Here is a 27,051-nt window from a genome sequence, read left to right as displayed (position 1 = left end):
GCTTGCAGTTTAGAGTTTTTTTAATTAGATTTTTCCTAATGAGTCTAGTATACTGTGGATCTAGATAGGGTTTTAATGTTTTTTTTTTCTTTCTTAATTTTACATTGGTATTTTATTCTTCAGCTATGTACTTTAGGATTCCTATACATGTGAAAGACAAATTATTTTAGTAGTAATCCATCTACTAATTTACATGACAGAACTGTAAATTCCTATTGGATGAATATTAAAAAAAAAGTTCACTCCTTCCATTACAATAGAATTTTAAAATCTATTGAAGGACTTTGCATGGCATCTCTTCACTTTATGTCTTTAAATAATAATGGTTTGAATAACATCAAGAAAATATAGGCTTTAATGAAATATTTAAAAGCAACAGTATACAAGTATTATTTTCCCAGAAACATATTATTAGAGAATATTAATCACTTTAACAAGTATAAGATGTTAGCTCAATCATCCTTTATGCAGAAAAGAAGGGGTGTAGCTATTCTGTGGAAACAAAATAATGGCAAAAATTTTATTTAAATACAATGACAAGGATGGAATGTTGACTATGTTGGTAGTTATATTTCAAAACAGGATCAATAATCTTGATAATATGTAGTGGATTCCTGGAATGAGAACAAAAAAGGTAGAAAATTATCTAGAAATTCTTCTAGTAAAGTGAAAAGAGGCTCTACCACTGAATTATGCATTTATTTATTTATTTATTATTTTTATTTATTTATTTATTTATATTTTATATTTGTTTACCAGGATAGTCTGACTGGGCTGTTAACCCTTTTTTGGTGGAGGCCTGGGGTGAAAAGCCCAACAGTACAATTTTACTATATATTCAACAATATTATATAATATATAAAATAAAATAAAATATACAGATAGTTGAATAAAAATTAGAAAAATATACAAACAGGGCAAATTGCAATAATAGACTGAATTCACACATGAGTTACACATACAAATAAAATCACAAAGTACAATCTTGAAGAGCAGTGCTATAAAAGAAGAAATAACTATATTAAAGAGGTACAAATCAGCATATATTAATAAATGAATGATAGCTCATTTGTTTAAGAAGTTGACAAAAGGAGTGTTGAAAGGTAGTTTGTGATTAAATGGCGACAATTATAAGAAAGTTAAAACTCAGAGTTAGTGAGGAAAAGAAAATATTAAAAGATTATGGAAGAGAGAAAAAAAAGATGTAGGTAACTTAGTAAGAAAAAAATTATGAAGTATTTGATAAGTCAAGTATTTATTTATTTATTTTATTTTACATTTATTAACTGGGATCGTCCGACTGGACAAAGGTCCATTTTCAGTGGAGGCCCAGGGAGAAAAGCTCCACATTAAGTAAAATTTTACACCATATGTTAAAATACAGTATACAGAGAATTTTCAAACAGTATGTTAAAATACAGTATACAGCAGAAGACATAACAGGACCTATGTATACAGGAAAAAATAGTTACACATGGTTAATAACAGAATAAGTACACAAATTCAATCAGTAAAATAATGCCGGGGAGAAAAGTAGAAAATAAAACTATAAATAGTACAATAGATAATAATATTCAGCCTGTTTTAAGACAAGAGGAGAGCCATGATTCGGATAGGTGAGACTTGAGAAGTGTTTTAAATATATGAGAGTTAGAAGTGGAAAGTATTGGCTGTGGGCAATGTTCCATAACCTGGAGATACTATTGGAATATAAAGAGTCACCATGGAAATTATTAGACCTAGAAACTTGTAGAAGGAGCTTATCAGAGTATCTGAGTTGTCTAGTGTTAGAATGAGTTCCAAGTAGATTTTGTAGAGTTGGGCATGCAACACACACCAAACTCACAGTTTGTGATGCTTCTTCAAATAAGTATCATACGTGTCAAAAGTTTTTACTGACCCTTAGTTTCTTGTAAAGGCAAAATGATGAAAATGGCTGTTTTATTCTAGGCTCTGAATTGTTCATAACATTTCTCATTAATTGCTGTTATTTTGCCGTTTTCCCCTTCTAGAAAGCTAAACGTATCAAATGTTTCAGACATCTTCCCCATGGGACTTTCTGAAATATAGCACAATGTACCTTTTTGAGCTTGTTGGCAAAAGTAGGGACATTTATTATTTATTTTACATTTGTTTACCGTGGACATCTGATTGGACAGAGCTGTCCCTTTTCAGCAGATGCCCTGGGAGAAAAGCTCCAGAACAATTGCTAACATACTATACATAAGATATTTATATATTCAGTTATAAAAATATAGCAGACAATAACATATGGTTACATAAGATATTTACATAAGCACAGTGGTTTAGACATACAATTAAAAGTATAGCAGGTAGTAACATTTGATTGTGGTTCATACAGTATGTTTATAGTAGAGATCATCTTGAAGATGTACTGAAGATAAGACAAGAAAGGAAAAACTGAAAAAGGAGGAGAATATAAACAAGTTCATATGAGGTGCATTGACATTTTAAGGGACAGCTTTTCAACTTAGTCAAGGGGAGAGTTACTGGGTACAGATGGGGCAGTGGGGAGTAGGCGACAGTGGGCTGGTAAGTAATGTGAGATAATATATAGTGCATCTGTGGGAGTTTTAAAGAAGTTGGATAGTGGGTAGAGGAAAGAGTTATAATGTGTCAGCCTGGTGCTAGTCAGTTACAAGTAACATGTGATAATATATAGTGCATCTGTGGGAGTTTTAAAGAGGAGGTTGGATAGTGGGTAGGGGAAAGGAGTTAGAATGAGTCAGCCAGGTGCTAGGCAGTTACAAGTAATGTGTGGTAATATATAGTGCATCTGTGGGAGTTTTAAAGAAGTTGGATAGTGGGTACGGGAAAGGAGTTATAATGTGTCAGCCAGGTGCTAGGCAGTTACAAGTAACGTGTGATAATATATAGTACATCTGTGGGAGTTTTAAAGAGGAGGCTGGATAGTGGGTAGGGGAAAGGAGTTAGAATGTGTCAGCCAGGTGCTAGGCAGTTACAAGTAACGTGTGATAATATATAGTGCATCTGTGGGAGTTTTAAAGAAGTTGGTTAGTGGGTAGGGGAAAGGAGGTATAATGAGTCAGCCAGGTGCTAGGCAGTTACAAGTAACGTGTGATAATATATAGTGCATCTGTGGGAGTTTTAAAGACGTTGGATAGTGGGTAGGGGAAAGGAGTTAGAATGTGTCAGCCAGGTGTTAGGCAGTTACAAGTAATGTGTGGTAATATATAGTGCATCTGTGGGAGTTTTAAAGAGGAGGTTGGGTTAGTGGGTAGGGGAAAGGAGTTAGAATATGTCAGCCAGGTGCTAGGGAGTTACAAGTAACGTGTGATAATATATAGTGCATCTGTGGGAGTTTTAAAGAAGTTGGTTAGTGGGTAGGGGAAAGGAGTTATAATGAGTCAGCCAGGTGCTAGGCAGTTACAAGTAACGTGTGATAATATATAGTGCATCTGTGGGAGTTTTAAAGACGTTGGATAGTGGGTAGGGGAAAGGAGTTAGAATGTGTCAGCCAGGTGTTAGGCAGTTACAAGTAATGTGTGGTAATATATAGTGCATCTGTGGGAGTTTTAAAGAGGAGGTTGGGTTAGTGGGTAGGGGAAAGGAGTTAGAATATGTCAGCCAGGTGCTAGGGAGTCACAAGTAACGTGTGATAATATATAGTGCATCTGTGGGAGTTTTAAAGAGGTTGGATAGTGGGTAGGGGAAAGGAGTTAGAGTATGTCAGCCAGGTGCTAGGGAGTTACAAGTAATGTGTGATAATATATAGTGCATCTGTGGGAGTTTTAAAGAGGTTGTATAGTGGGTAGGGGAAAGGAGTTAGAGTATGTCAGCAAGGTGCTAGGCAGTTACAAGTAATGTGTGATAATATATAGTGCATCTGTGGGAGTTTTAAAGTGGTTGGATAGTGGGTAGGGGAAAGGAGTTAGAATATGTAATCCAGGTGCTAGGCAGTTAACGTGTGATAATATATAGTGCATCTCTGGGAGTTTTAAAGAGGAGGTTGGATAGTGGGTAGGGGAAAGGAGTTAAAACATGCCAGCCAGGTGCTAGACAGTTTCATGTCCAGGGATTGTTTAGGTGGGAAATAAGCTGTTTTTTGAAGATGGTTTTTATTAGGTTGCACCCCGATTTGTTGTGGTAGGGAGTTCCAAGTCTTGGCAATGTTGCTAGAACACAAGAAGTCACCAGAGCTGTAATGGCTTTTGGAGATGGAGGTTAGTACCTTGTTAGTGGATCTAAGTTCTCTGTTATTGGAGTAGAGGATGATCAGGTCTTGTAAGGCTAGAGATTTGTCAGGTTGGTACAGTAGTCAGTGAGCTAGAAGAAGTTGGTTTAAAGCTAAGGTGTTAGCGAGTTCAAGCCAGGGAAGCTGTTTTAGGGCCTGTCAGTGGTGGGTGTGGTAGGAGGAGTTTGTGGCGAAGTTTGCTATTTTGTTGTAGCATAATGGTAGCTTGTTTAAATTGCTCTTGTTTAGATAAATTAGGACAGGAGAAGCATACCGTAAGGTAGAGAGATGATGGGTACGAGCTAGGATAACTTTACTGTTGCCGGTTAGGAAGTTTTTGCATCTGTAAAGAGTACCTCGTTTTTTGTTGATTTTGGTTATTGTATGAGCTATGTGTTTGTCCAATTTTATATTATTGTCAATAATGAACACTAGTAATTTGGTTTGTGTGAGGTGAGAATAGGGGTATTATCTAATGCAGAAATAGAGAACAGAAGAGTAGATCTTGCTGCTTTGGAAGGATGAAAGAGCATAAGTTGGGTCTTTTTAGGATTTAGTTTTAGCTGGAAGCTTGTTAGCCAGGTTTCAATGGATGTAAAGGCTTCTTGACTCTTGATTTGAAGTTGCTGGAGTGTGGGGGCAGTGCAGATTAAGGTGAAGACATCAGCGTATTGAACCAGGTTTGGTAGAGGAATGGCTTTGTGAAGATTATTTGTAAATATAGTGAAAAGTAGGGGGCTTAGGACTGATCCTTGGGGGTACTCCTAGTTTTACAGGAAGTAGGGGGGAAGGGAGTTTTTCCACTGAGCAGCTTGTTGACGTTGGGACAGATAGTCCTGAAACCATAATAGACTGGGGGTAGCTAGTTTTAATTCTGAGTGATGTTATTAGTTTTGTATGGGAGACTGTATCAAGCACCTTTGATAAGTCAAGGAAAACTACAGACACTATTTGGCCATTGTTGCATTACATATTTACTAGGTTACTAATGGATGAGTGCCATATCTCTCAACCTGGAAACATCAAAAATCTGGACAAGGCCCATGAAAAATAGGTACAAATCTGTATGCTGATCAACATAAAATTTGCATACATAATTAAGTAACCCCGCCTACTCCAATGGAAGTTTGGGATACCAACTTTCAAATGGAAAGAACAGACGACGAAAATATAGCACCAGAGTCCCCCTGCAGCAATTCCAATGTCCAACTACCTGGCTATTTTGCCCCATTTAACATAAACACTAATGTGTGCATACTGCTTTACTTCTACAATTATTTCAATTTTATTTTTACATTTTTGCAGCACAATGCACAAAACACTAATAGTTATCTACTAAACAAAGCAACACTGTCTCACAATAAAAACAGACTTGGCATTAAAACTTCTCTGCCCTTGATACTCACAATCATTGAAATAGCATTGAAACCCATGCCACGTCAAAGAAAATGCATCTGGCCAGTAGTGGATAAAAATTACCTTTGGGCTGCTTTCAAATCATAGGCCCCTGGCTTGCACACAAAAAAAGAAACATACATGCATTCTTTGATACACATTCCTGACTTTATGAAATTATATTCCTTGTATAGTACAGCGCACTTGATAGACTTAAGTTAGAGTGCATGTTAAAATTTATTGTTTGAACACTTTTCCAGTAGGTATTAGGCAATGAAACAAAATGCATGAACCAATAATGACAAAACTGTACAATTCAAAACATTTCCATCATAAAAGTCTACTTCCACACATGCAATGAATTATATATATATATATATATATATATATATATATATATATATATATATATATATATATCATGACTGTAGTGTAAGCCATAGGCATCTTGCATAGCTTCTCGCATTTGTTTTCAATTTCAGGTTTTTTTTTTGGAGGGGGGGGAGAAAAAAAATAGGGACACATTTTAAACATTGCTTGTATAATTTTGGAAAGTTGCTACAATAAAATGTTGTGTTACCACCATGCATTTCACTGGTAAGTCTTGAACGCAGGACCCTGTGCACTACAATCAGAACAACATATCACTATGCCAAATCAGCAGCTTCCTGAAAGACATTCAGACTGAAAATTAAATGGCTATCATTTAGTGAATTCAGTTCTCACTTCTCACCACCATAGCTGTCAACCTCTTAGCACAACAAAAAAAGACTGGAGAAAGCCAATAATGGGGGAAAGCTACTGTTATTTAAATAGTAAGACAAGGGATGTCAGCATTTTTGAAGATAGTGGCTATAATTTTACCTGAAGTGTGATGAAGTAATTGCCCTATGTATGCAATATCTTTAGTTGAGTAGGGTCTTTCATTTTCTGCCAGAGACAAGTCAGAGTAATTTTTTCCAGGTGCAGGTTTTAAATTCAGGCCACCACAGTATATCTCATCAACAGACAAACCATACCAGCCACTACAGCAACACTTCTTCTTCTGGCTTTTCCTGGTTAAGGGTCGCCACAGAGGATCACCTTGTCCGCTCATGATTGGCAGTGGAGTTTTACATTGTTTTACATTGTGGCAAGTTGCCAGCCCGGTGCCCAACCTTCCACAGAAGGCACACACATGTACACACTCACACCTAGGGCCAATTTAGAGTGTCAAATCCACCTGCAGCATGTCTTTGGGATGTGGGAGGAAACCGGGCCACCCGGAGGAAACCCACGTGACCACAGGAAGGACATGCTGACTCTGCACAGAAGGCACCCCAGCCGAGGATCGAACAGGAGAACCTCTTGCTGTGAAGTGGCAACGCTAACTGCTGCACCACTGCAGCCACCCCTTTCCTACATACATACATACATACATACAAACATTTCAAGCAGGGCATTAATGCCCTTCTAGCTTGCCAATATACTAAAAACACTTGTTCCCATAAGTGTCCAGGCTGTTCTTAAAAATACCTAAACTAGTACTTGCTTTAATGTAATTTGGTAGTCTGTTCCATGCATCACCCCAGCCGAGGATTGAACCAGAGAACCTCTTGCTGTGAGGCGGCAATGCTAACCACTGTGCCACTTTGGCCACCAACTCAACTCCCTTATGCACTTTATTCCTTTATGTTTAAGAAAGAACAGTTATACTAGAAGGGCAGAACTTTAAAATGCTCTTTTTGTCCTTCTCATTCAGACCTTAAAAAACCCTTTTAGGAACTTATAAGCCCGTTTCAGCGAGGCCTCATCATAAACCTTAGCAGTTCCATTGTGAACTGCTTGACAGCTTAGAACCTGAAACCTCATAGGAAAATACTTCAGTAGAGACATCAGCAACAGTTTAATAATTCTTTTTGAATGTCCTATCAGATAAAACTTTAATAGATGGAAATATGCAAATTTGCTAAAGTATGGAAGGATGTTGATTCTCAGCCAAGTCAATATATTGAAGACAATATAGCAGACTAGCAAGTCTTAGACCTTACTGCAAACTTAGGCTTCAGGTTTACAAATAAGCTGCAAACAAGCTAAGCAGCTTCCTGCACCAGCTATAGACCCTCTCATAATTATACTGTTCATTGATGAAATGATAGATGTAGATAATTTCAACACTTTGCCCAAAAGAACCTACAGATATTGAGTTTAACTTGCACACAAGACAAGAACAAAGCTTGCAGTAATAAGTGAGGATGTGAAAAGCAGATTGATTACTTAACACGCACAGACACACACACACACCCCTGTTGATGAGAAGAACAGTACCATAGAAGTATTCATACTCTGTTTGTGCAAGTTCGTTCACAGAAATTTCCTAAGTCCAGAAGTTCCTTCAGTAAGAAATAAGCAGCTCGCAAAAGAAATAGCTCATAAGCAGCTCTGCTGGGAAATGTGTTCACGTTCCTTAAAAATAACTCCTTCAGTAAGAAATAATCAGCTAAGCAGCTCGCAAGTTACAGGGAAACCTGGTCATGTTCCTTCAGTGTATTTCAAACAGCTAGCCTGCCGGAAAAGCACTTGAGCTCAATTCCGACAGGCTGACTGCACTGATGTTATCACGCATGTGATGATGTCAGCTCCAAAAGCGCGGAAATTTTTAAAAACCTAGAAAAAATTGGAAATGAAGGGGTGCCACTCGGGAATCATGGCACCCCATTATTTGGACTCCAAAACTCGGTAAAAGCCAAGTTATTTGGTACGGTTGGGAGGTATGATGAGTGCAGTGGTACTGCTATTGTTGGGGTGGAATCCATGTTGAGTTTTGGCAAGAAGATTGTTGGAAAGGAGATGTGTTAGGACCTGGGTGTGGATACATTTTTCCATTATTTTAGCCAGTGGGGAAAGTATAGTCATAGGGTGGTAGTTTGTTAGGTCAGTGGAGTTGCTTCCTTTGTGAATTGGGATAATATAAGAGATTTTTCAGAGAACTGGCACCTTTTGTTCTGAGATTGATCTGTTAATGATTATAGAGACTGGGTAGGAAATGGCTTTGATGGCTATTTGTAGGACTTTGGCAGGTAGTTTGCCTACTGCTAAGGTGGGGGGTTAAGTTTGGTTAGATGTCTATAGATTGTGTAAGTTGGTACAGATTGAAGGGTGAAGGAATTAGCATTATTTGATGGGTTATATAGTATAGTGGGGGTTGAGGAGTCTGGGTCTGTTGACAGCTTTAATATAGAGTTGGTAAAGAACTCATTGAATTGGGTGACTGTGTTTATATAGGTGGTGTCTATGTTTGGATGAGGAGTTGGTGATTTACCTGGTTGGAGTATACTGTTTATAGTGGTCCAGAACTTTTGTGGGTTGGCATTATGCTTAGTTTGAATTTCACTATAGTATTTTTGTATGTCTAGTCTGATTTGTCTTTTTACAGTGTTTCTCAGTTATAAGAATGTTTGCCTATTAGAAATAGTTTTGTTTTTGCATCAGGTGACCCATGCTTTGTTCCTTTGTTTCATAAGTTGCCTAGTGCTCTTGGTAAACCATGGGGCATAGATGGTTTTAGTGCGGATCTGTCTTGGTGGAGCAAGTTAGTTGAGAAGATAGTGTTGAAATACTCAGCTGCTTTATCTAAAGGAAGTATTAAAAGAGGGGACCAGTTAGAGTGTTTAAGGGCTGTATTAAGGTCATCAGCCCTGAAGTTTTTAGTGTATCTGATGTGTTTAAGAAAGCTATGAATTAAATCTCTGGATCCATAGCTTCAGGTTGTATGTTAAATTACCTTGCAGCTAGAGAATCCCAGCTGGTTGCAGTTGGATCAATTTTCTTCAGAAGAAGTAAATACTATGAGGGCTTCTGACAAGTTATATAAGTGAAAGATAACCCGAGAATCTTACTTTGAAAAAAAAATTACTTTTGAACTGTGAAATACATTTCTACCGTATAAAACATTCAGTATCTTCAAAATCAATATCTTTTATATGTCTGTCTTTACACTCAGTAAAGACTCCAATGACTCAGATATCTGATGAGACTCCATGAGATCATATGACTACCAAGTACTTGCAGGATGATAATGCGATATGTAGATCTAGCAGAATTGCAATCCAATCTCCTTTTAATGGTTAGGAAACAACTACTGCAGATTTTGGAAAGATTGTGGTCCTTGACTGGAAGGGATCAATCTATCAGCCCAGAAGTTAGAAGCTTATTGGCCATTTTGGGATAATTTCTCTTTCATTTCCCTACTATAAAAAAACGAGTTTGCATGGTTTTGCGCACCGGGCAGTGCTGGTTAGCTACGGTTAAATTATTCCCGGCTCCACTTAGTCTCCTCTTCAGTTTTTCCCTTGAAACTAGTCACATTCTCAACCTAAGCACTCAAAAAGCATCTTACAGCCCAGCACTTGCTCAGACCTAATAGCAAGCACTAATATACCCTGACACTGATTGCCCAGCAGGGCAAGGCCCTTTATTTACCCCTCTCCAACCAAGCAACTAAGCAGCTCACTCTACTATTCAGGCATGACCAAAGGGCAACTTCAGGTGCACTCTCCAGTCCAGCTGGTGAATCTAGGTATCCTGAGGCAATGTTACAACTGCCTCATGTACACAGACAATCCTCTTCTTCTACCACAAAACACTAACATATGCGAGAGATGCAATTATACAGTCAAACTGGAAGCTAAGCTGTCTCCACCCAAGACTGGAACAGACAGTTAAGAGGAGAAGGTTAACACTTGCACCACACCTCCACCCGCCCACAGACCTACTAAAACAGCACTGGCAAAAAATACACATAAATACACAAAATCATACTTGGAAGCTCTAAATAAAAACCTGCAAAAGCATCAGAGACCTCCAAAGCAGACACCCAAACAACCTGCACTTCCCGTCACAAACCAGACAACACATAAAACACAAAATCAGTGTTCCGCACAATCACAGCCCTTAAGGTGTAATAACATACCTAACACACTAGTAATAGGTGACTCTATAGTCAGGCACACTGACGTCCTGCTCACTAGGCTGGACAAGCAGAAGGTTACTGTTAGCTGCCTGTCGGGAGCCAGAATCCGCCACATAACACAAGCACTCAGGTTACTCCAGAAAAAGTACAAATATGACTCTGTCATTGTTCATGTTGGTGTGAATGACCTGAGACATACCTCCCTGGACTACATGAAAAGAGACATGGAAGAGCTCTCTGATCATGCAGCCCAGGCTGGTATGACCCTGACCCTGAGTAGCATCCTGCTCTCACCAAGAATGATACCTCAGTATAAAGAAAAAATGATCAATTTCAACAATTGGCTAAGCTTCTGGTGTCATTCAAAGGGGATCCAGTGTCTGTCAGCATGGGACAACATGCTCAACAAGCCTCATTGCTTGGCAAGAGACGGCTTGCACCTGTCACCCCTAGGCTTTCGAATACTGGCCAAGGCTCTTGCTGCTGCCATAGTGCCTTTTTTAGGCAAGGCTCAAAAGTCAAACCCACCTCCGTAAACAGCACAATTAACAAAAAACTGAGGATTATGCTACTCAATGCCATGAGTTTAAATCTCAAAATGCACGTGCTCGAAACACTGCTCAGTATGGAGAACATCAACATCATATTCATCAAGGATACCTACAGCTCCAGGTTAGTGACACAGCATGATACCTCTGAGATCATCACCTCTGAGATCATCCACGTGCAACTAACATCGGGCAAATCTGCAATGCAAATTGTGGCCTGCTACAGATCACCCTTCATGACCCAGGACCACCACTCCACCTTTGTGGAGACACTGGAAAACATGAAGGTCCTACCGAACACCCTGATATTGGGCAATTTCAATTACCCTACCATTCACTGAGAAAACTACTTGAGTACAAATTTCCAGGCCCAGCGCTTCCTGGAATTCATCAGCTCAAACACCCTGGATCAGCTGGTAAACTCCCCTACCAGAGGTGAAAACATATTTGACCTGGTCATCACCAACATGGGCGACAGGTGTTCCACACCAGAGGTCAACCCATCACTGGTTAGAACCGACCATAAACTAATCACTCTGGATGTCCACACCCCACCACCACCCCCAGCAAGGAAACCACAGTAAAAAACTTTTCTAAAGCAAACTTCACCTTACTTAAGACAGAGGTGGTAAGTTTCACAGCCCCCACGCTAAAGGATAACGCTGCCCAAAATGCAGAAACCTCTACAAATGCACTCTATGAGCACCTACAAGGATGCATGGCTCGCACCATCCCTAGCAAAACCAAGACTCACTCCTCTAAGATAAGGAAACCAGTTTGGTGGACCCCTGCAATAAACAGGCTATACAATAGAAGGAGGAAACTAGTTCAGGAAAAAAAAGCAAATCCCAAGAAGGAAAGACATCCCTGATCAGTATCAGTAAGAAACTAAGGTCCCTCATGAAATCATCCAAGGCTAATTTCGAAAGAAAAATAGCCAAGGATTCAAAAGATAACCACAAAGCCTTCTTTAGCTATGCTAAGAATCTAAGTGGCAACTCACAGATATGCACTGAACTAGTGCAAAATAGCACAAAATATACTGAACCTACTGATATTGCCAACATCCTGGCAGATAGATTCAATACAAACTTTATCCCCCCTCTCACCTCCAAAATGGCCCACAACAATACCAGAAAAGTGTAGTGTCCCAAAAATCACAGACACACAGGTGAAAACAGCCTTTTCAAAAGCCAAAAACACAGCATCAGTGGGACCAGATGGTGTCCCAGGCCATGTCTTGCACAAACTACAGAACGAACTAACCCCCCACCTAAACACACTGTTCAACCTCAGCCTCTCCACAGGCAATGTGCCCACAGAAGGGCACATAGCAACAGTTATTCCTCTCCACAAAGGAGGGGCCACAACCAACCCTGATAACTATTGCCCCATAAGCCTGACTAATCTGGTTTGCAAGGCTATGGAGCACATCATCATGGAACTCATTAACAAAGACATTGGGAACCTCCAAACACTTGACCTGACCCAGTTCAGCTTTGTTAAGGGCAGATCATGCCTACTAAACCTGGTTGACTTCTTCGAGACAGTCACCAAGGCCATAGACGAGGGAAAGGTGGTTCACACAGCCTACCTTAACCTTGCCAAGGCTTTTGACACCATTCCCCACTCTCTCATTTGCCCTGTAATCTTTTTGATATACACCACATATGTGACTGAAAATGATCATTGAAAATGACTGAAAATTAACATCCTGTCAGCTCACAAGACAATTCCTGATTACTTTGTTCTTATCTAGTAATATACAGCTCAGATACTACAAACTCTTTAGATCCAGAGAAATGGAAAGGTATGCCCTATGAAACTGTGACCCAGGTGTTGATCTGGAGGGTAGAGTTTCACAAATGACACCCCTTGACTGTCTTCTACTGGGAACCTCAAACATGTACCAGGCATACATACTGATGTTGTTTAATATTTTGGTCCATAATACCCCATTCTTACCTGATTTCTCCCTACATTAGGAAACCCATATCCCCACCCACTCCTCCCACCTCTTCTTTCCTCAACTGTCTCATGCCATTATACCTAGAAAAAGTCACACTTTCCTAACCTCCAAAGGTTGTTTTTTTGTTTGGTATCCTTTTGCTACATTCTCCATGGTTTATATAATTTCCTGACATGGTTGTTTACTTTGCTATTATTAAATCCTGAATCTAGTATTACCTCTATCCTTGTTTCCATTATCAAACAGAAGCATTTTTTACATATGTAATAACTTTGTTTACTTACAGAGTTATTTTATTTGTGTTTTTTTTATTATAAGTCATTCTTGAAACTTGGCTGGTCTTTGGAAAATTTTGACCATGATCAGGTGACAAGGGCATGGGTAAATACAGCATATTTGTAGGCACTTTAGTGTAGCCAATCAACTGGCATACTTTTAGGAGATGGGAGGAAACTACAGGACCAATAAATGATTTATGCAGTGACAGGAAGAACATGCAAGCTACAGACAGACAAAAACTGACAAAATTAGGACACAGGAGCTGTGAGACAGAGATCATATCATCACTGAGCCCCATACTGCCCACACCTACACAGACACACACACACACACACACACACACACACACACACACACACACACACACACACACACACACACACACATGCGCATATACATGCATACTCAGCATACCCACCATTCAGCAGTAGTACAATAAATAGATATCTTGGGAAGGTTATTTCAAGTGTTCATGAAGATATATACAAGCACACTTTTTATACTGAACTGAGTTCATTTATTTAGAGCACCTGGCAGAAACACTATGGCTTACACAGCTTATTACATCTAGATATTTCTGAAATAATATTTTAAACATAGATCTATAAGCAGCATGCTTAAAGATATAAATACTTCCCTAAAACAAATATTTTGTGTTATAACGGAGAGCTCTGTGCACCTTTTAAATGATAAGAGGGTGAAGAGGGGTGACAACAGGAGGTTTGAGTACAGAATGATAATTTCTGGCTACACCCTTGTGTGGCTGGATTTAACTTTCTTTGGAAAAGACGAAGAAGTCTTACTAAAGCATCCATATCATGAGGTAAATAAAGCACAGACTAGGTGGTCCCAAGTGGTCTTTATTTGCCATCACTTTGAGTATATTTCTATGTAACTTAAGAAGGGTTCTGTGTAGACTTAAAAGTGTTACACTTCTGTGGTCAGTAAGCAGAAGGAGATTAATGCCTAGCTTGCTGTGTGCAGTGACTTTTCTTTTTGTTACACACCTCAGGTGTGTGTGATGGTTAGTAAACATCAAAGTGAAACTTGAGAGGTTCAAGTGGTCATTACCGTTGGCACAACACAAAACTAAACTGTCTAGGGATCAGACTAAAATAGTTTTTCCTGTCATGATTACATATTATTTTACCTAGATGTTAAGTGAGTTGTAGTGACAACTAAATATTCTTGAAGTAAATCTAACACTGCACATCACAAAGGGATGCTGCACTCATTTTAACCTTAGAGTTGGTGTTAAATTGTTCAGTACTTAAAACATAATGAAACTGTTTGCTTTAAGCTGTAACTACCTCATTCATGATTTGGAGTAAAATGAGATGGGTATACGCCCATCAGAAAAGGTTCAGTGTAACAATCCTTTGATCTTGTAAGAAAATTCAAATTGTGAGTGCTCAATGGAAAAAAAAACAACTTGAGTATATTATTTGTAATATGCAATAACATAAGTTCTCCAAGGATCTGTTTGTTCTGTTGCTCTGGCATAGTAAGATGAACCATTGCTATTCTGTGAATGCACAATACACACAGAACATACAATGGTATAGGAACTTACCAGAATTATAGACGTACAAATACTTTCACTGTTGCAGTCATTCTAATCTTTGAGATTTCTGCTGCAGAAGGCCTGATATATGGCCTGACATCCACAGCTTTTCACTCTTTCAGCTGGGTAGACACCCTCCTACCTGGAAGTCAGAATGCTTCTTGTAAAAGACGTTTATCTGCTTGCATCATCTTTAGTACTTTCTAATACCCAAAGTAGCAGTGGTCTGGTAGAAATAAGGTCACTGGCTGCCTGAGAGGAAAATGTCACCTGGGCTGACAGTCAAGCAGAAGAACCTTCTAGTTCCCTCTCCAAACACTAAACAACCTGGGAAGATTGGTGCCTTGCATGGTTGGGAGAAAGAGAAACTGGGAATGACAGGTAGGATGGCAACATATCAAGAACAGAAGAGCAGGGAGAGGGAATTGTTACTGCAACAGTAAGCAAACTCAAATGGTTACTGTTATGGTAAATTGACACACTACTCTACTTCATATTCCTCACTGCAGTAGTGCTAACTATTGGGATCATTTTTAAAACTTACACACTGTGACTGGCCAGAAGAAATGTGTTATACAAACACTTGCTGGATGGATGTGGGTGAAATCAGCCTCAACTGTGGAGATGATATCATAAATTACAACACCTTGGATCAACTTCTGGTGTCATTCACATCCATTATTTGTCTGCCTGGGATGCAATATCGACTAGACCTGGTCATTACCAACATGGGCAACGGTGTTCCACCAGAGGTCAATTCCTTGTTGGCAAGGTTCAGATGACAAATTTACCACTGTAACAGGAACAAGCTAATCAAATGCTAGAAGTCTAAACCTCAAAATGCACCCCACCCCTTAAAAGGAAACCACCAGTAAAAGAGACCTGGTTCAAAGCCAACTTTACACTGCATTAAGACTATAAGTGGCAAACTTCATGACCAAACCCAGAATGGACAATAAAGGTGCGACTGCTGCATCCATATGCACTTTATAAGCACCTCCAGGCTAGTTGCATGGATCATGCAATCCCTAATAGAACCAAGATGCTATCCTCCAAAAGGAAGCCAATCTGGTGGTCCTCTGCCATAAACAAACTCTGCAACAGAAGAAAGAAACTGTTGCAAAAGGAAAATCCCATGATACACTGGAGGACCTCTCTGGTCAAACTCAGTAATAATGAGATCCAATAAAATCCTTAACTGAAACTAGTCATGTAAACTCTTTGCCATGGACTCTAAGACAACCACAAAGCATTCTATAGCTATGTCAAGAATCTCAATGGCAACACTCAGATCTGCTCTGAGTTACAGCACAATGGCACTGAATATACAGAACCAACTGATATTGTCAACATCCTGGCACAAGCTAGTGCTAACTTTATCCCCTCTCACCCCATAGAGGGCCTATCTCTATACTGGAAGAATGCAAAGTTCCTGTAATCCATGGCTGCACAGGTAGAAACACACTGCTGCATCCTAAGCCTTTATAAGAACACAGCATCCATAGGACCTGAACCAAGTTCCTCAGGCTGCGTTCTACATGAACTCTGCAACAGAATGAACTGGCACCCTACCTGGAGTACCATGTTCAGGTCAAAGCCTCACCTCAGGCTTTGTGTCCACTGAAATCTTCGCACTGTGATGGTTATGAAACCCAATCCACAAAGTGGGGAGCCACGACGGACCCCAGGGACTACCGCCCCATTAGCCTGACGAGCCTGGTCTGCAAGGCCATTGAACGTATCATCATGGAACTCATAAACAAAGACATTGGTAATCTCCAAACTCTAGACCTTACCCAGTTCGGATTTGTAAAAGGCAGATCATGTATCCTAAACCTGATTGACTTCTTTGAAGCAGTCACCAAAGCCTTAGATGAGGGTAAGGTGGTTCACACAGCTTATCTAGATCTCGCCAAGGCTTTTGACACCACCCTCCACTCTGGAATTATAGATAAGCTCACTAAACTAGGTATAACTCCCCTATGTCACAAGATGGGTTGCCAACTGGCTCATGGACAGAACCCACACTGTGAAAGTAGCAGACTCCAAATCTGACTTCAGACCAGTGACAAGTGGAGTACCACAGGGTTCGGTCCTGAGTCCTCTCCTGTTTGGTATCTACTTCTCTGAAGTACAGGCTAACACAGAAGGTCTTTGGCTAACAAAGTTTGCAGATGACTGCAAACTAGGAGCCATAATCGAAACTCCTAATGATGTGGACATACTACAAAAGGGCCTCACTGAGACAGATGCCTGGTGTCAAAGCCATGGCCTCAAGCTCAATGCCAAAAAGTGTATTGTCATCCCCTTTGGTAAAATCTCTGTACCCATGAACTACCACATAGCTGGTAGTCTACTTAATGCCTAAAATGTGATAAGAGACCTTGGGACACAGGTGGACAGTAGTGTCCCCTTTGATAATCACATCGCCACAGTAGTCAGGAAATCCTTCTACGTGGCTCACCTCATCAAAAAAGGTTTATCATCCAGAAAAAAAGAGGTCATTGTTCCCCTCTACTCATCACTCTTTAGACTCATTATAGAGTACAACGCCCCTTTGGGTGTGTACCTCACAAGACATCTACAACAACTGGAAAGGCCACAGAAATATCTCACAAAGAGGATTACTGTCCTCAAACAGATGCCCTACGCAGACCGTCTCAAAAAACTCCAGCTTTACTCCATCACATATCGCCTACTCAGAGGTGATCTCTGCCTAACATACAAAGCTATGTCAAACCCAGAGCTGTTGGACATGCTCCACTTAAAGAAATCCCAATCCCTCTGAGCTACATGCTCTAGGGACCTAAACCTTGTCACCACAATAAACAGAACATGCTGGAGGGGTATATTCCTGTGTCAGAGACTTCCCATACTCTGGAAGAGACTACCTATCTATGTCAAACAGAGCTCCTCATCAGCACTCTTCAAGAAAAATCTTGATGATTGGATGGGAGATGGGAAATTCACCCCGGGGATCACTTCTGTGGCTCTGTTTGACAGGGGCACAGGAAAATAATTTTCTTGGGTGGCAAAAGACAGGGTACATTTTTGGTTAGGCTTACATAGGCCCTAGGGCCAATAGCCTAGTACCCTCCTATGAACCTATGAACCTATGATATCCAGGTTGCAAGATGGCCTGTGTGCTACCATACCCAATGAAGTCTGTGGTTGTTGATGTTGCCCTTACATGCCTTGGTGCAGACTTTTCACTGAAGGATTAACAAAGCAAGATGCAGTGGGCATGCTATTTGGAGACAGCCAATTTGGATACATGCCTGCCCTCCCAACATTTTTTTGCACTAGCTAGTCTGTTTTTTCTTCTAATTTCTTTAGTCTTTTCTAAATAAAGTATCAGTTATTTATGAAAACTCAAGGTATCGAGAATCTTTTTCACCTGTTCTGTGTAGTAGAGTCAAATACTGTCAGGTTGATTTCCTGATTGAGAGAAATTTCTGTCACTACCTTGGATGTGAATGTTGGACTGGTGTGGATGGTACCCATGTGCACCAGTACTTGTAATATTCTACCTCCCAACATTTTTACCCTATCCCTTCTCACTGACTCTCCAATATCTACTATATAACCATACTTATCCCCTCCTCTTCCCCCACTATATCCCACACTCTGCTCCATTCTTTCTCTCGCTCACTCCCCACTATCTATTATATAACCAAACACATCCTCTCTGTCTCTCCCTTAAAACCAAACTGCACTCAAACAACTTCATCATGGTTATAGATCTAACAGAAGACTACTAATCTTACAAGCAAAATACTAAGATAAACAATAACTTACAACATAACATCTCCTTTGCCAAAGGTCTTCCTTTAAGAGCCCTTATAGTCAATAAACGTGATCTCTAAGTCTCAGAAAGCTTATAACAACTAAATTCTTTACTAACATACTATACAACTTTATATCTAACCAAATCTAACAGCCACTACCAACAAAATTCTGACCAAACTTATATTTCTCTCCAAACAAACCCTATTACCTATGGAAGTGAATTCTAACTTTCTAAAGTGATTATACTATGAAAACGGTCTATATTATCATATCGCATGCTCAGAAGTGCAAATGACAGATAATCGACCCCATGTAAGCGAAAGCTTACAAAGTCAAAACTTCAGAACAGCGATTATTTTCCAATGGAAAACAATCACTGTTCTGAAACAAAATAAAGTAAAGAAAAAACAGTAAAACATTACTTAATGTGAGGGACTTGGCCCCCCACACCCCCTGACGTGGGGGGCTGTGCCCCCCACCCATCCCCTACTTAAATATACCAACTCCGAGATTGCACTACAGTTTTGAAAAGGCAAAGTAGCGAAAGCGGCCAAACTAATTCTTTCCCAGGGAAAGAATTCGCTGAAATGCCGCTTCGCTATTTTGCCTTTTCGTGCTTTACTGTTTGACAAAGACACATTCAACAACCTGCATCTGCGACAGCATGATAAGGAACCCTATGAAAAGTACATTCCACATTGTAAATATTTCCTACAAATTATATATTATACTTGTATTTCTCCTATATATGTCTGTGTATTCCAATTATTGCCTTATGTATGCATTACATGTAACTGTATGGACTGTATGTAAAAATGTCACTGTAAGTAATTGAGCTTTTCTTTCCAGGTCTCTGATGAAAAGAGGTCTTCATACCTAGTTGGACTTCCATGATAAACAAATGTAAAATAAAATTAAAAAAAATGTCTTTGTGGAAGATCAGTGAGAAATATTTGCACATAAGTACCTGCAATTCAGATATCATTCTGGCATAAATATAACCTCTAGAAAGACAGTATTCCATGTCAAAATATTCAGACATGGTGAGGTTGTTAGCTCAAATGGTGATAGTATCAATTTATTCCAGTGCATAGTTAAGGTCCTGGGGGAGAGCTCCTTCTTAAGTGGTCTCAAGTGTACGAATACGTTAAGAAATTGCTTCACTGGCAGTAAAACATAAAGAGGGATCCCAGGACAAGCCAGCACAGACAGCAGCTGCATTCCAAAAAATTCATAAGCTTGGTATGGACTTTAAAGCTCAAACAGGTATCTGAAGGCCACAGTCACTATTTGCTGGTTTCAGTCCAAGGTGTCTTTATGACTTTGGAAGGAGAACCATTTCCATTTTGCAATTTATGACTTCCTTGCATTTGGTTTCACATTTTCATCACGATTGCAAGCATGTCCTTGGTAAAAATGTCTCTAAAGAGGCTCCCTATTGAAATGTCAGCACTTGAAATGCTGAGTGCTGAAAAGCCAAAAAATAAAGACCAAAACCACAGGAGAACAGTGAATCTTGAAAAACACTCTTCCCTTTAAACTTCTTTTTACAGGGGGACAAGTTCCTCCTGCACTTCCCTACAACCCCCAAACTTATATAGGTTCATAGGTGGTTACTACGTTAATGACCGCAATGGCCTTTTTAAGCCTAACCATGCATCCTAATTCTCTGACAAGTTCTGGTGTCCTTGATAAGTGTAAGCAGGCGATTGGGAGGTGAAACATTTACAAGCAGGGGCCTGGGACATGAACCATTTACAGGCTGCCTGTATCCATTAGCGGTAAAGGTGCCAAGCCATGGATGAATTTCCTGTTTCCCATCCAATTGTCCAAGTTACACATGAATTAGGTTAGGGAGTAACACTGCTTCACATGAATGGAACCCTGTTCCGGAGAAGGGGTAGTCTCAAGGATACATACCTGTCTCTCCAGCAGGTTCTATTTATATCACAGGCAAGGTTTAAATCCTTAGAATGGGTAATTCTGGTGCTGTTTGTTTTGAAGATATACAGGAGCTCCATCAGAGTCATGTCTGACAATGCCTTGCATACCAGGCATATATCTTCCCTCCACAGCCTGTAGAAGACAGAATACATGAATAGGGTCTTGAGGCAGTCTGCAAAGGACATGTTAGTTATGCCCTGTATTCTTTTAGTGAGGAACTTTTGTGGATGTTCCAATTGTTGGATATGCCTGGTTAGGTACATACCAAAGGGGGCATCCTACTCAATGATAGGTCTGATGAATGTCGGATACAGTGGAACAATTACTTCCTTGGACCTAGATGCCAAACCTTTGTTTATAAGTTGCACAACATAGAATGAATTCCTCACTACTGTAGACACATAGGTTCATAGGTTCATAGGTAGGTACTAGGCTATTGGCCCTAAGGCCTATATAAGCCTAGCCAAATGGTACCCTGGCTTTTGCCACCCAAAAAAATTATTTTCCTGTGCCCCTGTCAAGCAGAGCCACAGAAGTGATCCCTGGGGTGAATTTCCTATCCCCCATCCAATCATCAAGATTTTTCTTGAAGAGTGCTAATGAGGAGCTTTGTTTGATAGAGATAGGTAGTTTGTTCCAGAGTATGGGAAGTCTCTGAGACAGGAATCTATCCCTCCAGCATGTTCTGTTTATTGTGGTGACAAGGTTTACATCCCTAGAGCATGTAGCTTGGAGAGTTTGGGATTTCTTTATGTGGAGCATGTCCAACAGCTCTGGGTTTGACATAGCTTTGTATGTTAGGCAGAGATCGCCTCTGAGTAGGCGATATTTGACAGAGTAAAGCTAGAGTTTTTTGAAACGGTCTGCATAGGGCATCTGTTTGAGGCCGGTAATCCTCTTTGTGAGGTATTTCTCTGGCCTTTCCAGTTGTTGTAGATGTCTTGTGAGGTACATACCAAAAGGGGCGTTGTACTCTATAATGAGTCTAATGAGTGATGAGTAGAGGGGAACAATGACCTCTTTTTTCCTGGATGATAAACCTTTTGTGATGAGGTGTGCCACGTAGAAGGATTTCCTGACTACTGTGGTGATGTGATTATCAAAGAAGAGACTACTGTCCACCTGTGTCCCAAGGTCTCTTATCACACTTTCAGTGTTAAGTAGACTACCGCCTATGTGGTAGTTCATGGGTACAGAGTTTTTACCAAAAGGGATGACAATGCACTTTTTGGCATTGAGCTTGAGGCCATGGCTTGGACACCAGGCATCTGTCTCAATGAGGCCGTTTTGTAGGATGCCCACATTGTTAGGAGTTTTGATTATGGCTCCTAGTTTGCAGTCATCTGAGAACTTTGGTAGCCAAAGACCTTCTGTGTTAGCCTGTACTTCAGAGACGTAAATACCAAACAGGAGAGGACCTAGGACTGAACCCTGTGGTACTCCACTTGTTACTTGTCTGAAGTTGGATTTAGATTCTGCTACTTTCACAGTGTGGGTTCTGTCAGAGTCAGTTGGCAACCCATCTTGTGACATAGGGATTTATACCTAGTTTAGTGAGTTTATCTATAATTCCAGAGTGGGGGATGGTGTCAAAAGCCTTGGCGAGATCTAGATAGGCTGTGTGAACCACCTTACCCTCATCTACGGCTTTGGTGACTGCTTCAAAGAAGTCTATCAGGTTTAGGAGACATGATCTACCTTTTACAAACCCGAACTGGGTAGAGTCCAGAGTTTGGAGATCACCAATGTCATTGTTTATAAGTTCGACAATGATACGTTCCATAGCCTTGCAGACCAGGCTCATCAGACTAATGGGGCGATAGTTCCCAGAGTCCTTGTTGGCTCCCCCTTTGTGGATTTGGATAACCATTGTTGTGTGCCATTCATTGGGCACAAAGCCTGAGGTGAAGCTATGACTGAACATGGTACGTAGGTGGGGGTGCCAGTTCGTTCTGTAGTTCATGTAGAACACAGCCTGGGATGTTGTCAGGTGCCATGGATGATGTGTTCTTGGCTTTGGAGAGTGTGTTTTTTACCTGTGCAGCCATGATTACAGGAACTTTTCATTCTTCCGGTTCAGAGATGGGCCCTTTAGGGGATGAGAGTGGGGTAAAGTTAGCACTGAATCTATCTGCCAGGATGTTGGCAATATCAGTTGATTCTGTATATTTAGTGTCAATGTGCTGTAACTCAGAGCAGATCTGAGTGTTGCCATTGAGATTCTTGACATAGCTATAGAATGCTTTGTGGCTGTCTTTAGAATCAGTGGTGATTTTGTTTTCATAACTGGCTTTGAAGGGTTTTATGAGGGATATTAGCTTCTTACTGAGGCTGACCAAGGAATTCCTTCAATCATGGGATTTTACTCTTTTTTGCAACAGTTTCTTTCTTCTGTTTTAGAGTTTGTTTATAGTAGGGGACCACCAGATTGGCTTCCTTTTTCTGGAGGATAGCATCTTGGTTCTGTTAAGGATTGCATGATCCATGCACTCGTGCAAGTGCTTATAAAGTGCAATTGTATAGGATTCAGCAGTCGTACCTCTATTGTCCATTAGCATGGGTATTGTGAAGTTTGCCACTTCTGTCTTAAGAAGTGTGAAGTTGGCTTTGGAGAAATTTTTTACGGTGGTTTCCCTAATGGGGGATGGGGTGGGATGTGGATGTCTAAGGTGATTTGCTTGTGGTCGGATCTAACCAATGAGGAATTGACCTCTGGTGTGGAACAATGGTTGCTCATGTTGGTAATGACCAGGTGTAGGATATTGCTGCCCTTAGTGGGGGTGTGGATAAGTTTATCCAAGGTGCTGGAATTTATGAATTCCAGAAAACGTTGAGCACAAGAGTTGGTACATGAGTAGTTTTCCCAGTTAATGGTGGGGTAGTTGAAATCGCTCATTATTAGGGTGTTAGATTGTACCCTAATATTTTCCAGTGTATCAAGAAATGAGGAGTGGGAATCCTGGGGCATGGTGGGGGATCTGTAGCAAACTACAATTTGGATTGTGGTCTTGCCCAGAGTTAGTTGCACTTGGATAATATTGGATGCATTATGCTGAGCAACTAGCCTGGAGGTGTGGATATCCTTAGTGAATATGGACACACCTCCACCTTTAGCGCTTCAGTTCAGGTTAGATGGCCGAAAGGTGTAGTATGAATTATAGCCTGGTAATGCAGGGGTGCTCTCTTGAGCCTTGAACCAGGTCTTTGTCACTGCACAGATGTCGATGTTCTCCATTTTAAGGAGTGCCTTGAGTGAGTGCATTTTGAGGTTTAGACTTCTAGCATTAAGCAGCATTACCCTCAGATTTTGCTTGCTTGTACCTGTTACAGTGGTGAATTTGTCATTCGAAACTTGCCTAAAAAAGGCATTATGGTCAAAGGCTAGATTACTTTCTATGTGTGTGTCCCAGTTCCCTGACTACTGGGTCAAATCTTAGGGGTATGTTGTCAATATGATAATTGCCAGGGGTGGATGACTTCCTGAAGGATTCTATTATGCATTTGTTGGCATTTCGTTTTAGTCTATGGCTCTGGCACCAGTTGTTTGTCTGTGTCAGCCCTTCCTGGAGAACATTTGTGTCAGTGGGTGAGTCAATGACAGCTCCTAATTTGCAATCATCTGCAAATTTAGTCATCCAGAGGCCATTGACATTGGCCTTGACTTCAGAGAGAAGTAAATGCAAAAAAGGAGAGGTCCCAAGACGGATCCGCAAGGGACTCCACTTGTGACTGGCCTCTGCAAAGGTAGAAAATTTTCATTTTCCCTTTTCTGTAGACTTTTCTGTAGATGGACAATGCTAGGATTGAAGCCAGCAGTCTTAGCCATGGAGGTTTTGATTGACTACTTTAGTAAATCAACGGTTTAGAGTTTTTACTCTTACCGTTGTTTTTCAAAAATTATCTCAGCTACATTTATTAATCCATTTTATTGCAAAAGGGAAAAGGCAAATACTTAGAAACTAAAAAAACCCCACCAGTCCAAGTATTTCTAAACTAAAAATACCGTACTACCTGAAGGTGCCAAAACCTGTTTCCTCCCCATCTTCCTCCATTAACAAGTCACGATTAATCCCAGCATACAGTCATACCATCCACGTTAACTGAAACATGTCAATAATGCCATTATTAGAGATCAAAATAAAGAAAAGAGGGGAAACTGGCCTTTTTCTGTATTTGAATTAAAAGGTAAACAGCCATTAAATCTACTTTTTTAATCCACCAAAATCTCCTCACATTGAGTTTTTCCTGTTTATTGATTATCTTATGTTCTTCAAATTAGTCAAGCACAAAGTATGGCAGACAGGGTTTTTTTATTAGCTATATATTTTTACTACTGGATGAATGAAGCTTAAGTGAATACATTATTTAAACATTTTCCATTCCCACCCAAACAGAACACCACCCATGTTTGGATTGGCTAAAACCCACGACTTCTTCCAATCAGGAACAACTATAGGAATTTCCAATCATATTCCAGGCTTGAAACATTTATCCAGTCGATATGTGATGTTTGTAATGCAGCTTTATTACAGTTACAAAAAAATTTGTATAAATACAGGTGTTTTAACTGGCTTGTTAATAAATGTGCTCACCTCCCAAGAACTCAAGATGCTGGAATAAAGGTGGTTTGGACCACAACTTAACTATTTGAGATTTTTTTCTAAAAATAATTAAAGGTCAGATACTGGAGTTTTTCTACTTGGTGCTCCTTCCAAGCTACTGTGGATCCAGACAATAGATTACTCAGCTTTATAGATTTTGTTTTTTTTCTGTAGATTCATGGCTTCAGATGTTCATAACTAATTAAAATGCTAGCTTTCTTAGCAAGCCATTCCAAACCTAGCCAATTTCCATCTCAAAGGTGAGAATCAAACATTGTACCTTGTGTGCGGGAGTCAATTACCTTAACCATTATACCAATCCTGAATCATTTTAAAATGGTCTTCAGAATATGAACTAACTGAACACAAACACACAAACACACACACCAGCTGAACAGAATGAGACTAGAACCCTTACCTAGCTATCTACAGAATAGAGTACTTAATGCAGGTGCCACAGCACAAGTCTAAATAAACTCACCTGCCTTATTCAAGGTATACATTCCTGTGTGTAAAAAGGCACCATCCTCATAGAGGGAAGCAGCAACAAGGATGGGATATATATATATATATATATATATACCAACTCTAAGATTGCCATACCATGGAGAAAAGGGAATATTCTAGGAAATGGCATCTCAGACTTAGTATCTTTCAGCCATCCAGCCCTCATGTTTCAGGACTTGCTCTAGCAGGTTCCAACATTTCAAATGGTTACTGCCTAAAGAATATGACTGAACCCCTGTTCTGAGATTAGAAGTCCTCATACTAAGGCAGTGGTGAAGGCTCCAGCCTCTTCCTGCTCAGTAGGAAAAACATTTGCTGCTTTGCCAAAAGGACCTATGAGTAGCATTTCTGATTTGATGAGGCATCTATTCCAGAGGTCCCTGAATCTGGTGTACCAGTGCAATATTTTGTTATCTGTATGTTTTCTGGAAAAATGAAAAGGTCTATTTCTAGCACACTCTACCTGTAGACCAAACTTAGAAATACTGTTAGTCCCATTTCAGCATCCATCCATGAGTGTCAGTTTCTCTTCTGCTTACATGGTCTGCCAGAATAATTTCCTGGGATGGGATGCAAGATGCTCTGAGGGTCAACCTGACTCCTGGGCCAGATACATAGCTTCTATAACTAGTCTGCACAAAAAGTAAGACTGGATTAATTCTTGCTTGTTGATGTACTACATGACTGTTATTTTGCCTGTGAGGATATGTAAGATCCCTAGCTGCCATATTTGTTTGAGTGTTCTTATGGTTAAAAGTACACCCACTGTCTCTTTGACCCTGATGTGCATTTTCCTCTGCGTTTTTTTGTTCAAAGTTCCCTAAATTCTTATTTTCTTTGAATAAGCTCCTCAGCCTATGTCCAAGAAGTTTATAGCCAGTGTTAAGGTGTATGGGCCCAGTCTGAAAGGGACTGCCTGACTAAACCACCATAAGTGCTTTTTTTATATAAGCCAGTAGAAGGATGGTACAAACCCAGTTGTTACATACTTAAACCATCTGTTCCATAGGTGCCACTGCAGTTTTCTTAAGTGAAGCTTTGCCAAGGGGACACCAGATTTGAGGATGCTGTAAAACCTAAGGTCCTGGAGTGTTCCCGGTGTGTAATCTGATACTAGTGTTGTATGGAAATGGAAATGAAACAGCTCCTTTTCTGAGGGAAAGAATGTTCTTTGGCTGGTGGTGTCCAAAAAAGATTCCCAAGGAATGGATGTGCTGGGATGGAGTTAATTGTGATTTGGACAGATTCAGAGACAGTTCTAGAGTATGAAAGCAGACCGAGATAAAAT

This window comes from Protopterus annectens, chromosome 5.part0, assembly GCF_019279795.1.
Source record: "Protopterus annectens isolate FY-2018-M chromosome 5.part0, PAN1.0, whole genome shotgun sequence".
In the NCBI taxonomy this organism is placed as follows: domain Eukaryota; kingdom Metazoa; phylum Chordata; order Ceratodontiformes; family Protopteridae; genus Protopterus; species Protopterus annectens.
This window is presented reverse-complemented; position numbering follows the sequence as displayed.